The sequence below is a fragment of the Furipterus horrens genome, unplaced genomic scaffold (genome assembly GCF_987537825.1).
Source record: "Furipterus horrens unplaced genomic scaffold, mFurHor1.1.pri manual_scaffold_8, whole genome shotgun sequence".
Classification (NCBI taxonomy): domain Eukaryota; kingdom Metazoa; phylum Chordata; class Mammalia; order Chiroptera; family Furipteridae; genus Furipterus; species Furipterus horrens.
This window is the reverse complement of record NW_028327178.1, coordinates 91,867,648-91,880,787: the sequence shown is the minus strand read 5'-3', so window position 1 is coordinate 91,880,787 and position 13,140 is coordinate 91,867,648. Positions and strand designations below refer to the sequence as shown.

Here is a 13,140-nt window from a genome sequence, read left to right as displayed (position 1 = left end):
ACAAACAAAACAATTTTAATAATGGGCAAAGCACCCAGGCTGGGTAGCTAAATTGTTAGTGGTGTCTTAATATCCCAAGGTTGCAGTTCAATTCCCAGTCAGGGCACACATGCAAGAAGCAATGAATGAATGCATGAATAAGTGGAATGGCAAATTTATGTCTCTGGCTCTCTCTGGCTCTCCCTCCCTCTCGCTCACTTAAAAAAAAAAATAATTAATTTTTTAAAATCTTAAATAAAAATTAAAAAATGGGCAAAGTGTTACAGAACGGGGGTGTCCAGCGGGTCCTCAGAGCCTGCAGGGTAGGGGATGGGGAAAAGTAAGCAGCTTTCAGGATGCCTTTGCATGCCTGGGGCTAGTGGCTAATGTCTTTGTTATGCAAATGGTTTGATACTTCCAAGGCCCAAGAAGATGGGAGAGGTCTTGGATCTTGGGATGGTATGGAAAGAGCACACAGAGCCTGCATGAAGTTCTCTGAATGGTCAGAACTGGGGACCATGCCCACTGCATCACAGGACACAGTCAGGGATTTAAAAATAAGCAGCAGACATTTTAACGGGGTACTCTATGTGGTTTTAGGAAGGGGGACACCATGCGGCTTTGAAAAGGGGGACACACACCATGCAGCTTTGAGAAGGGAGAACTCCATGCAGTTTACAAGGAGGCTGGGAAATCCACGTGGATTTGCATTAAAAGCTGGTGGGCACTATAACAGAGACAAGGCCTCTCCAATCAGAATCGAATGATTGGCAGCTACCAGTAAAGCTGAATTGTGTTTAGGAAGTAGGGAAACGGTATCGCTAACTTTTCTAAAACTAGCCTGGTTTGGTAAGGGGAGGCTGAATTATGTGTTTGTGGGTGTTTTAAAGAAAATAAGATTTAACGGCAGAAATTCGCAAATAATCTAAGTCTGTATAACTATTAAATAAACAATTCTTTTTCTTTTCACTAAACTCTGGTATTCAGAGTTATAATTCTGGCGGCAGGCAATCAGGCCCCTAACAAAACAGCCTGTGGGTTCTGTTTCAATCGGAGAGCCCAGGGGTTCTGTTACAAAAGGACTTACGTAGACACTTCTCCAAAGATATACAAGGAGTCAAAAGAACATGAAAAGTGTTTGGTAGAAAAATGCAAAGCAAAACCACAATGAAATATCACTTCACCCACTAGGATGACTATTATTAACAAAGAAACAGAAAACAACAAACGTTGACGCGAGTGTGTAAAACTGAAACTTATGCACTGCTGGTAGAAATGTAAAATGGTATAGCTGCTGTGGAAAACAGTAAGTACGGTGGCTGCTCAAAAAATTAAACATGAATTACTGCATGATCCAGCAATTCCACTTCTAGGAACACACCTGAAATAATTAAAAAGAACACAAACACATATTTGTTCACCCACATTCGTAGCATCATTATTCAAAAAAAGGCCAAGAGTGAAATAACCCAAGTGTCCAACAACAGATGAATGAATAAACAAAATGTAGTACCTACATAAAATGGAATAATATTCATCCTTAAAAAGAAATAAATTTCTGATACATGCTACAAAAATGCTCTTGAAGACATTACTGTTAAGTGAAATAAGTCAGGCACAAAGGAAAAATATTGTATGAGTCCACTTACATGAGGTATATAGAACAGTTCAATATTATACAGACAAAAAGTAGCACAATAGTTACCAGGAGCTGGGGTGGGAGGTTGTCAATTATTGTTTAATGGTAACAGTTTCAATTCGGGATGATAAAAAAGTTCTGGAAATGCATACTGGTAAACAATGGTAAATTTTATGTATGTATATTTTGCAACAATAAGAAACAAAATAATCAGGACACATAAATTCATCATTTTCTTTGTCCCTTAGAGATGGGAATATCAATTCTTACAGTAAAAAACCAAAACTAAACTAAACAGTGCAGACTGAACATATGTACTCCACCTTCATTCCCTCATGAAAGCGTGGCAAAATGAAATAAAGAAATAAAAAAGTATAGACCCTTAAGAATAAAAACAAAGGGTGAGGGCATGACTGCAGTTAAATGTCAGCAACACTATGGACAATGAAAAGTGGTAGGGAGTGACATTCTGCACATTTCAATATATATACAATATAGTTTGTAATTAAGACCTATAGTAAAGATCTTTCCTCCAAAACATTTGAGAACAAAAAAAGATAATCTAGGATTTCCCTTTGACTATTGACATTTCACAGCATCCCTCTCCCATGTTCCTTTCCTTTCCACTTCCAAAGCAGATTTATAATTAAATGAACCACCTGACAATCTTTTAATACTCAAATGAACTCCAAAAACTAGGTTAGACAATGCTTAAAAAAAAAAAAAAGCAAAAGTAGGAAGAAATCCCTTCTCATTAAATGAGATTTAGCTCAATTGGACCCTATTGCTGCATCTCTGTGACCGCAGCAACTTTGTATACTTTTCAGAGGCTTAGTGTAGGCTTACTTTATTTTATTTTATTTATTTATTTACAGAGGTGGGATGAGGGAGGAAGGGAAGGAAACATCCATGTGCTGAGAGAAACATCAATCCCTTGCCTCTCACTGTGCCCCCAACCTGGCCTGCTGCAACAGGGCACCTGGCCTGCAACCCAGGCATGTGCCCTGATGGGGAGTCAAACCTGTGACCTTTTGGTTCCCAGGCTGGCACTCAATCCACTGAACCACACAGTATCAAACATTCTTAATATTCAGGCGATATATAAGATACTATTCAGTTTACTTACTAAAATAACTACTTACAACACTACATTTTTCATTTTAGCCAAATATAAGGAATAACTTTCATGCCTATGTCAAGAAAATTTTCATAAGAATAGAAACAGAACAAAAAGCCTGGTGAAAATAAAATCCTAAAAATCACTTTCTCAGGTTATACAGAATAAACATGTTCCACCTTTCTACAACGTTTATCAGTTTCTTTAAACATTCTGAATAATAATTTAATTATTGTGTCAAGTTTCTGCTACAAAATTCTACATTTTTTTCCATGAACAAACCATTTGTTGGTATTTCCAAACCTTGGTAGATACAAAAATTCCACATATAAACAAGTCTAATGAAAGTTATCAGAGGTTAACTAAAATTACCAAAAATCCAAAACTAGAAATGTGATAAGCAGTAGAACAACTGATTTTTTTTTTAAAACAAGGTTACTAATAACAGCTCTCATTTATTCAGCATTTTTAAATGTGCAGTCTCATGACAACCATGGGAAGCAGAAATTATGCCCATTTTTCAGAGGAAAAAAAATGAGGGTCACAGTGTCTGTTTATAGTACATTGCTGGAGCTGGCAATTCAAATCCTATGCATTAAAACCATCACATCAGCTCTGGCTGGTGTGACTCAGTGGGCTGAACACCAGACTGTGGACTGAAAGGTTGCAGATTCAATTCCCGGTCAGAGCACATGCCTGGCTTACAGGCCAGGTCCCCAGCTGGGGGCATGCAAGAGGCAGCCAGCCAATCTATGTCTCTCTCACATTGATGTTTCTCTCCCTCTCTTTCTCCTTCCTTTCCCGTCTCTCTAAAAAAAACAATAAATAAAAACTTAAAAATAAAACTATCATATTATTCTACTATTTTTTAAAAACATAATCCCTTCAAATTCTAGTTTCATAAAACAAATAAACCCTAAGTGAGTATTTGTAGATAAAGACCTGCTATTTACCTAATTCATCTGAACACTTTATAAAATTGTCTGTCAGAGACTGGCAGCATTAATATTTAGCTATACTGCTAACTAAACGTCAACTATTTATATAGCACAAAAAACTTCCTTGTCTTTCTATTCTACTTGTGCAACTGGAAAACCCAAAGACTATGTATGTGATCCATCACTAAGGAGTGTACTGGGCTGAGAGTGATGAAGCAAGATACACAACATGAAAAAAGGATAGCCTGTCCACACAGTGCTATTCTCATATATCCCAGTTTTTACAAAATGAATAGGAAAAAAGCTTTATCTGTTGCAGGGTTCCAGTGACACAGGGTGACCCAAATACCCATTACCACCTCCTTAGTCTGGTCTCTCTGCCTCCAGACCCCATCAACCCTAGTAAATATTGTAGACCTCAATCTTATCAAATAAATCTTCATAAAATACCACTTAAACCTGTCAGGCAATAGAACTTAAGGTTATCCCAAAATAAGCCAGTCTCTTAATTTTTCCAAACTCACTCCTTTTACCAGGCCCACACAAAACCTCTTCAGACTCATCTAAACTCCAACTAATCTATTCACTGCACTTCCACCACCTCAAGTTCGTTCTTGCCTCTGCACCCTTGCCCATTCTGAATCCCAGTCTTAAATAACTTCACTTTTTCTCTCTGCCTTAATAATTATTCTGCATACCCCTCACACAGCCCCTAGACTGCTTTGAGGTATTACTTGAACTGTCTTAAATCTTTATGTGGGCAAGGACTTTCTTCCCAAAAGGGCAGGGAACATGGGTTATGTTGCAAAAAGTCAAGCCCCAGATCAGAGGTTGCAAAGTGGTAACCCACAAGACAAATTCAGTCCACACTGGTGATTTGTTTGGCCCACAGTGTTTATATTATGAATTCATAAGTTGCCAACATTTAAAAATAAAGAGTTCTCACAAAATCTGAATTTCCAGTCTCTCTTTAGAAAAAAGTTAAGATGTTCAGACCACACTCAGCCTACACTCCCCACTGTATCAATAGTGAACCAACACTGAATTGTATATTTTTAAATGGTTAAAATGGTGAATTTTACCTCAATTTAAAATAAAGAATGAGCCAGCGCCTTGGCTGAGTAGCTAACTTGGCTAGAGCATTGTCCTGATACACCAAAGTTGCAGATTTGATTTCCAGTCAGGGAACATACAAGAATCAACCATTTAATGCATAAATAAGTGGAACAACAAATCTATGTTTCTCCTGTTTCTCTGTTCCCTCCCTCCCTCCCCTCTCTCACTCTAAAATCAATAAATTTTAAAAAGGGAAAAAGTGAATCAAAGCTGCCTAACAGCTGTCCCACTGGAGGAACACAAATTCTCTCATTCACTTCAGTCCCAATACAATCTATCATTACTACTGAAAATGTTCACCTCGCCCTTATAGGCATTTGAATTTACAATGCTGACCCTGGATAAGTTTACTGAATGATTAAATTGATAATAATTTCAAGAATGACAAGGATGGAGGTAATGATGATAATGACAAAATAACAATAACAGTAATTAACATTTCATGCTTATTGTGAGCTAACTATGGTTTGAAAAATACATTATCTCATTTAATTCGCATGACCCTATGGACATATGCTACTACTGTCCCTAATTTACAAATGAGGAAAGTAAGGCACAAAGAGGTTAAAGTTAAGCAACTTGGTCAGTCACACTGCCAATACATGGAAGAGCCAAAATTCAAAATCAGACAATATAACTCCAGTACACAGTGTCAATCCCTACAATATGATTCCTTCAGACTAGTATTCTTTCCTCTGTGACCAACTAAACTGATTCTCTGAAACAAACAGTCAAAGACTAAATTTTAGAGTCTACTCTTTCTTTGCACAAATGACTAAGAAGCAAACCAAAGTTCACCTAAATGCAGATGGCATTTATGGATTTTTTTTTCTTATTCTTAAAAGGAAAAAATTCTTTGTCATTGACACAGAAAGGATTATGGAATCCAATGAACCATATTTTCTCAGAAAGCAAATATGTTATTAGACATTTCTGGAGTGAGGTAACTCCATGCAGATGAATTCTTAGTTTATTTTAAAACTTTAAAGTGACAGTGTGGTACAAAACTTCTCTTTCTATCTATCAGGGTAATCAGTTTGCAGACATGAAAAAAAATTGCAGGTTTCTTCAGAGCAGGGACTGCTTTTTCATCATGATTCCCAGTAATGCCTAGCATAGAGCAGCACTTAGCATATATTCAATTATGCTTTAACCAAGAAATCCAAAGTTAATATCTTAAATTGCAATTCATGCAATCTTTATTATATCATCTTGCTTTTTATAATTACTGACAAAAACAGAAAATTCTTGAGGCAGAGGTTTTATATTAAGTAACCCTTGGGACCTAGCACAATAGGAGCTCAATAAATGCTTGCTGAATATTAAAAACTTAACATTTCTTCACCTAGGTTTCCTACAGGTCTCTCTTTCTACTCATGTTTAAGATGGAGCTTAAAATGCTTCTCAATTACAAAGCACTGGATATTACGAAGTGCTATTATGAGATATTTCTGAAACCAGTCCCATATTGTGATATCAACAAAGCCCTGAAAAATTACTGAACTAGCACATGAAGTACTAGGTATAATCAAAGAGTGAGCTAGAAGGAACCTGAGAGATCATGTTCAATACTTTCAATAAATAAGTGAGGAAAGAGAGGCCCAGAGAGATTTAAGTGAATTGCCCAAGATCATAGAATTTAAGTAACAAGCAATCCAAGGCTAGAACCCAGGTCTCCTGAATGTTGGCCCAGTTTTCTTTCCACAAAGAAGTACTTTGTAAGCTCAGAATGAAGTGGATACTTTTAGAAATATTTTAAAGAAATTTGGTATGGAGAATGATTGTTCCCAGAACATAAGTTTTCGTGAGGTATTACATCGCCATTAAACAAATGAAAGCTGTCTTGTTCCTTTACTGCAGATAACACCACCTCCTTTCCCCCTCTTTTTTTTGCTCTACATATGTATTTTTCATTTTTATGTATTTCCCTTCACTATCTCATTTATCTATATTTCGTCTCATTCCTTTTCCTAGTATCTCTCACAAAGCACCCCATCATCTCCTTTTCTTTCCACAATTATAAACAGATTAAGCACACGTTTGATTACAGCACTGGGACACCATAATAAGCAATAACAGCCTTGGCGATTAGTTGACAGAAAATAGGCTAAGCACAGAGGTTCACATAGATGAGTGAAGAATAAACACTGATGTTTACAGCAGAGGCAAGAACATTTATAAGGGGGGAAGTAGTAATGACAATGACACCAAAGAGTAGCAAGGTAAAGGTTAGGTGAGTGAAAGGGACCACTTTCTTTCTATTCAGCTTCCTCACCTACCAATTCATCTGCTCTACTTCACTCAGTCCCTAGTCTCTTACTGCTGTCATTTTATATGCTCTACTATTTATTTTTTAATCCAGTATTCTTCCTTTTCTCTCTCCTGATCGTTTGAAGTGAATCCGTCCTGTCCCCATATTTTCTTTTTGCCTATTATTGCCAACTTCTTCCCTTTGTAGATCTAGATAATGTCTGCAGTTATAAGCTTATTTTTTCTACAGATCTACAGATTTAATATGTATTATTTCATTTGATCCTCACAGCAATGCCAGCGAGGCAGGTAAAAAGCAATACATCTATTTTACAAATATAAACTGAGTCTCAACAAGATTAAATAATTTGTGAAAAGTCAGTTTGTCAGTGGCAAAAATCAGAGAACTCAGACCTGCTCTTTCAGGTCCTCCATTCTTCTCCACTGCATCATGCTGCCTTCTTTTTAATTCCTACACTTTTTTACCATACACATGCACTTGACTAGACAAGTATACAAAGATGTTTACAAAACAGCACAAATGGGAAAAGTGTGCTAGAAAAGGAAGCTAGAAAAATAGAAAAGTCAGAGGGCCATATTAACAGCACAGCGTGGCTCACATGCTAATTCTTAAAGAGGAGACTTTGGGTTTCAGATCTAGGTAGAAACTGACTATTTTTTCAACCAACTGATATAGCCAGCATCAATAGTGCTCTCTTGCCATACCCCCCCACAGCAGTTATATGACCAAGGCTCACCCTCTGCACCATTCCTGTGCCACAATCTCTCTCACAGGCATGCCACCATACCTGAAGTTCTCACCGTTCAAGTCACAAGTCACTTCTTTGGGTTAAGGCGTTGTCTCCGGAAGGTCACTGTTAAATGCATGTTACCTGAGAGGGGAAGAAGGGGTCCATTAACACATTGCTTCTATAGTTAAATGCATCAAATTAGCAATGACCTTGGGAATCTGACAGTGCAATATCTTTTAAATTTTCACTGGATAGATAATTGTTGATGACACAGGCCAGAGACTAATACATAGTAGGTGATTCTGGGTAGGATGGCTACATGGCAAAATGAGAATAGCCATATATACATATTCTACCTACTGGAATCACTGTAAGGACAGTCCCTACAATCTGGAAGCTCCTAGGGACAGGAAAAAAAGAAACACTCCAAGGATCTGACTACAGCCAGTTCTGAAAAGAAGCAAAAGAGCCAAGCTGGCAGCAGTTTTCCAAGGACAATCAGTACACTGCTAGACTGAAGAAGGATAGAGGCAAAAACAGCTTCTGGTTAACTATGTACTTCTAGTTGTGAGGCTAGTTTCCAACCCAACATTTTTAGCTGAGTGCCAACCTCCCAACCAGAGAATGCTGCAATTCAACTCTGCAACCCCCCCTTGCTAATTTATATTGACTCAAAGCCAGGATCATTTACAGCCACAAAAATCAACATGCCTTTACTGAGCGCTTATTATGAGTCCAAAATTTGACTAGGTGCTATAAATACAGAAAAGAAAAAAAAAACAAACAAAAAAGTTTATACACTTTTGCCTTAAATCATATAAAGGAAACCAATCCCCAAACCCCAAAACTGAGAGATGAGAAACAAGAAAGGAATAGAAAAACAAACAAACAAAAAACCCAGTTAGCTAATTTTCATCAGTATTAACACAAATTTCTTAAGCCAGAATGAATACAACAAAACTTACTTCTAAGCCAAAGTTCCTTGTTAAACTCTTGCCTAAACAGTCAAGAGGCACAGACTAGAAATACCTTTTTTTTTCTTTTGGTCTAATACCAAAAGCTCTTTAGTAGTATACATCCATCTTGGTATATATACTGGAGAATTACCCACAGTTACAAAACTTGGTTCTACTTCTAGCTCTGATTCTTAACAAGTTTTACGTACATTATTTAACCTGCTTAGGACTTTTTTTTTTTAAATAGAAAATTAAGAGGATGGTCTAGTCTAAGACTAGTACATACCTGGTATATTATACCTCCCATTAGAGAACTATGTCCACAGGAGGTATCACCAACCATAACTCACTTTCCCAAAGAACCCATATGTCAAAAATCCTTTCTCAACACACTGCTTCTAGAAACTACTTCAAAGCAAAGTTGGCCCATAAATCAAAATATATTTACCACTGTGGACTAAATAATCTCTGCAATCTCTTCCAACTCTAAATTTCTAATACCAAGTTTCTGAGGGTGAAAGAAAAACACTTCCAACAGGCTTAGATCATTACTATTGACAGTTATAAATTTCAGTCTTATCTCCAAGTTCTCCTCCAAATTAGACCTAATCTGGTTCTAATTTTTGAAAGATGCTATAAACAATACACTCTGATACCATTAACATATACAGCCTGGCAATATTATCCAGATTTGCTAACGGGTTCTTTTGACAGAAAAGGAGCCCTTTACCCAGACTGGCCCTAAAAAAAAAAATCCTCATCCAAAATTATGTCAACAATATTACACTAGTAAAGAACTAAACCCAACCCCTTGATCATCCCCACAGTCTCTCTCCAAGGTCTAGACTTTTCACCTCTCACCTAGACCCCTGCAATAGCCATTCTTCTTTCACTTATCAGAGCCCCATATACTCATATCACTTCCCTGTTTAAAATCTGCTATTTACTGCTAACATATAACTCAAGATCTTTAGCATTATACTTAAAACTTTTTATACGATTGCTTCCTTTTACCTTTCTGGCCTGACATCTCATAAAACTCCCCTTCCCCATTCCACTCAGTTCCCTGAACCCTTTATCCTCCATAAGCCTCTTCATTTCCACACAGTATTAAGGTGTTTCCTCTGTCTGCCCTCACTTCCTCTTCTATCTCAAAGCTTTTTGAGCTGTCCTTGGTATGTCCACAGTATTGTTTGCCTCAGGAGGTCACAAAACCATCAGAATTGCTTGAGGCTTATTTTAAAAGTAAGCTCTTCCCGCCCAACCCAGAGATACTAAAGCTCAGGAGATGAGACCCTGGAACTTCTACTTTTAAAGAGTTCCTCTAATTATTCTAATGGTCAAATCTGGGGATTACTTGTTTATCTGTATCTTCCAGAAGGTGTAACAATGTGTTTTCTTTTCTAAAGGAATGTAGAAATGATTTACACCAGAATGCAGGAGAGAAGTATTCTGCACTTTTTTCCCCCCTATCATATTCTTGTTGACTTGACTCATGCTGAAGATGAAGGAATTCCTTTTGGTCTCACACCCCCAAAACTTCTATTCATTGTTCAAAAACAGCAGTTGAATTTCCACCTTCGTATCTAAATATTAAAAATGAAGTAACTGTACCTTGAGTAAACCTATGAATACACAATACAGGCTCTCTTACTAATCTGCCAGGAGAACTTTATTTCTGCTGCGTAATAAACCCTTGGCCAATTTTGAGGGTGGAAATACATACTGCCTTTACATACTTCCATTAGGTCGATCTGCACCAGCAATCGATGCCAAAGACCCCAACTTAGTGCAAAGATAGGTAGGTGGCGGACTCCAGTGCCTCATTTTCAAAGAACACTTCCATTCTTTCTTCCTCGCCTCTCACTTCCCCCAAAAGTAAACTGTAACAACATCAAGATAAACTATATAACCAAGAAAACAAGTTGAATTGTTACTAGAGAATCACGAACTTCGGGTAGTTTGCAAGTTCACCTAGTTACATCTCTAATTTCAGGCCCAACCTCGGGGCACATACCGTGTTTTTCTCTCTGTAAATCGCGGCTCCGAACTAAGCCTGAAAACGTGAGTTCCTTAAGTCCTGTCCTCATCATGTTTCGCCCCTTAGAATACGTCTACCGCTACTCTTTTCTTTTCTCTACTAAAGAAAAGGGCACTCTGAGGAGGGAGGACAGTGACAGTTCCACGTCTGCAAAACTTAAACGCCGGGAGGCGCCGGCGGGGCCGCGGTAGAAGCGGACACCAAGGAGGGCGCCCGGGCCGGGACCACCACGCTGGAAGACAATGGAGGGAGGAAACTAATAGACAAGGGGAAGCAGCCGCTGTGCTAGGCTCCCACCACGACTCTGGGCTTCAAAAGTCTCGGTAAGACCAGCCGGGTGGCAGGTGGGCCCAACCACCGCCCCTTAAAGGGCCACGTCGCCCGCGCCGAACGCTGCCGCCGGGCCGGCGTAAAGGCCGGGCCGCGAGAGGGTGGCTCCGCGCAGGGCTGAGGGGCGCGGGGCTGGACCCCGACAGTTCTCGCCACAGCCCAGCCCTCTCAAAACTTGGCGTCCGCGGACCGAGAAGCTCCGGAGTCTAAGCCTGAGGGTGGCCCTTAGGCGCGTCCGGCCGTCCCACCCCCCCCACCCGGCCCCAGCCACTAGCCTGAGGTCTCCGCGCCCCCAACAAGCACCGGCTCTGAGGGAAGAGGGAGCAGCAGCTGCTCTGGGTCCCGGCTTGCGCGCCGCACTCCTCCATCCCTCATTCTCCTCCGACACTCTTATCCCCCCTTTCCCCACAACTGTCCCCAGTCCGCCAGTGGTTGTTTACCGGGACTCCAGGCGGCGGCGACTCTTCAGTCCCTCGACTAAGATGGCAGCTGGTCCCGAGCCCCGACCACAGCAACTAGAGCGATCTGGCGGCCCACGCGCAGGCGCCTCCGGCTCGGGAGTGATTCGCACTATAATCCCCAGAAGGCCTTGCGCGCCAGCCGCCCGCCCGCCCGAACTGGCAGGGACTGGGTGAACGCCGCTAGATCGCTTTGCTTCCCTCCTCAGGTAAAAGGGACTCTTGGATTGCTCCTAGTACCTGTAGGCATTTTCTTTACCACCGCCCCTCTCCCCTACAGCACAACCTCAAAAGACTGTAGCTGTGGTCCCCAAATATAGTGTTAATCAAAATCACCTGAAGGGCTTGCTAAATCTTAGCTGGACCCCACCTCCAGAGTTTGTAATTCAACAGTTCTGGGATGGATTCTATTCTATTAATTTGCATTTCTAACAAGCTATCTGGTGTGCTACTGGTAGGGGATCACACTTTGAGAAACACTGAATTTTAGTTAAGTCCTTAAGAAAGTATACTCCAGGATTAACATTGATTGGGTTCAAATCTACCTTTTAACAGGGTGCACTTAGGGATGATGAAAATAGTTTACACATAAGCGGTGCCAACCTGGCAGGTGTTCTGAGAGCAAATGATCAATAAGCTTCTTAAATTCTCACAACAAATCTACGAGGGAAGTACCTTATTATTCTCACTTTACAGATGCATGAATCAGGTAGTCTGGCTTCCGAGTCCATCCTCTTAACTTCCGTCTTGTGTTCTTTGTAAGAAGGAATAGGCAGGCTATGCAAGTAGACTCAGAGACACAACTAAGTGCTTAGTAATTAGTGACCTTTGTTATTATTGTTTAGCATGTTTCCTCCTAACGAAAATAATATTTTGCAATCTGGAAAGTCACTCACGCTTTCATAGTACCCTTAAATCCTCCATGTTAATGTTTCCTGTAATATGTCTTAGGAGAGCTTGTTAAAGATATATAGATTCCTGGACCTCTACCACATGCAGATTCTCTAGGGCAGTGGTTCTCAAACATCAGGATCCATCAGAATCACCTGGAGGATTTCTTAAGAAGTAGATTGCTGGGCTCCACCCCCATAATTTCCAATTCAGTAGGTCCCCCTGGGTGGACCTGAAAATGTACATTTTTAATCAAGGACCACATCTGAAGAATCACTGTTGTAGGGCACTGTTTCTCAAATTCATTTTCCAATTATAGATTTCATTCAATATTATTTTGTAGTAAGTTTCAGGTGTACAGTATAGTGGTAGACAGTCATATACTTCGCAAAGTGGTAATGGGTTCCCCCCATTTTCAAGTACCTACCTGACACCATACTTAATTATTACAATATTATTGACTATATTCCCTATGCTGTACTTTACATCCCTGTGACTATTTTGTAACCACCAATTTGTACTTCTTAGTCCGTTCACCTTTCTCACCCATGCCTCTAACCCCCCTCACCTCTGGAAACCATCAGTCTGTTCTCTGTGTCTTTGAGGCTGTTTGAATTTGGTTTGTTCATTTATTTCATTCCTTAGATTCCATATATAAGTGAAATCATATGGT

General features: G+C 39.7%; 1 protein-coding gene across 3 annotated transcripts in view; it reads right to left on the bottom strand.

Moving 5' to 3' along the window:
• ITCH (itchy E3 ubiquitin protein ligase) overlaps positions 1 to 11,641 on the bottom strand; it is a 98,809-nt gene extending 87,168 nt beyond the window's left edge. For 2 of the 3 annotated variants that reach the window (XM_090286264.1, XM_090286266.1), the window contains exons 1-2: positions 11,559 to 11,641; positions 7,849 to 7,932 (exon numbers count right to left, since the gene is read on the bottom strand). The gene's annotated coding sequence lies outside the window, so the exon portion shown is untranslated. The remainder of the gene's footprint in view (positions 1 to 7,848; positions 7,933 to 11,558) is intronic. The other variant, XM_090286265.1, reaches the window with a different exon arrangement.
• Between the last annotated feature and the right edge of the window lie 1,499 nt (positions 11,642 to 13,140).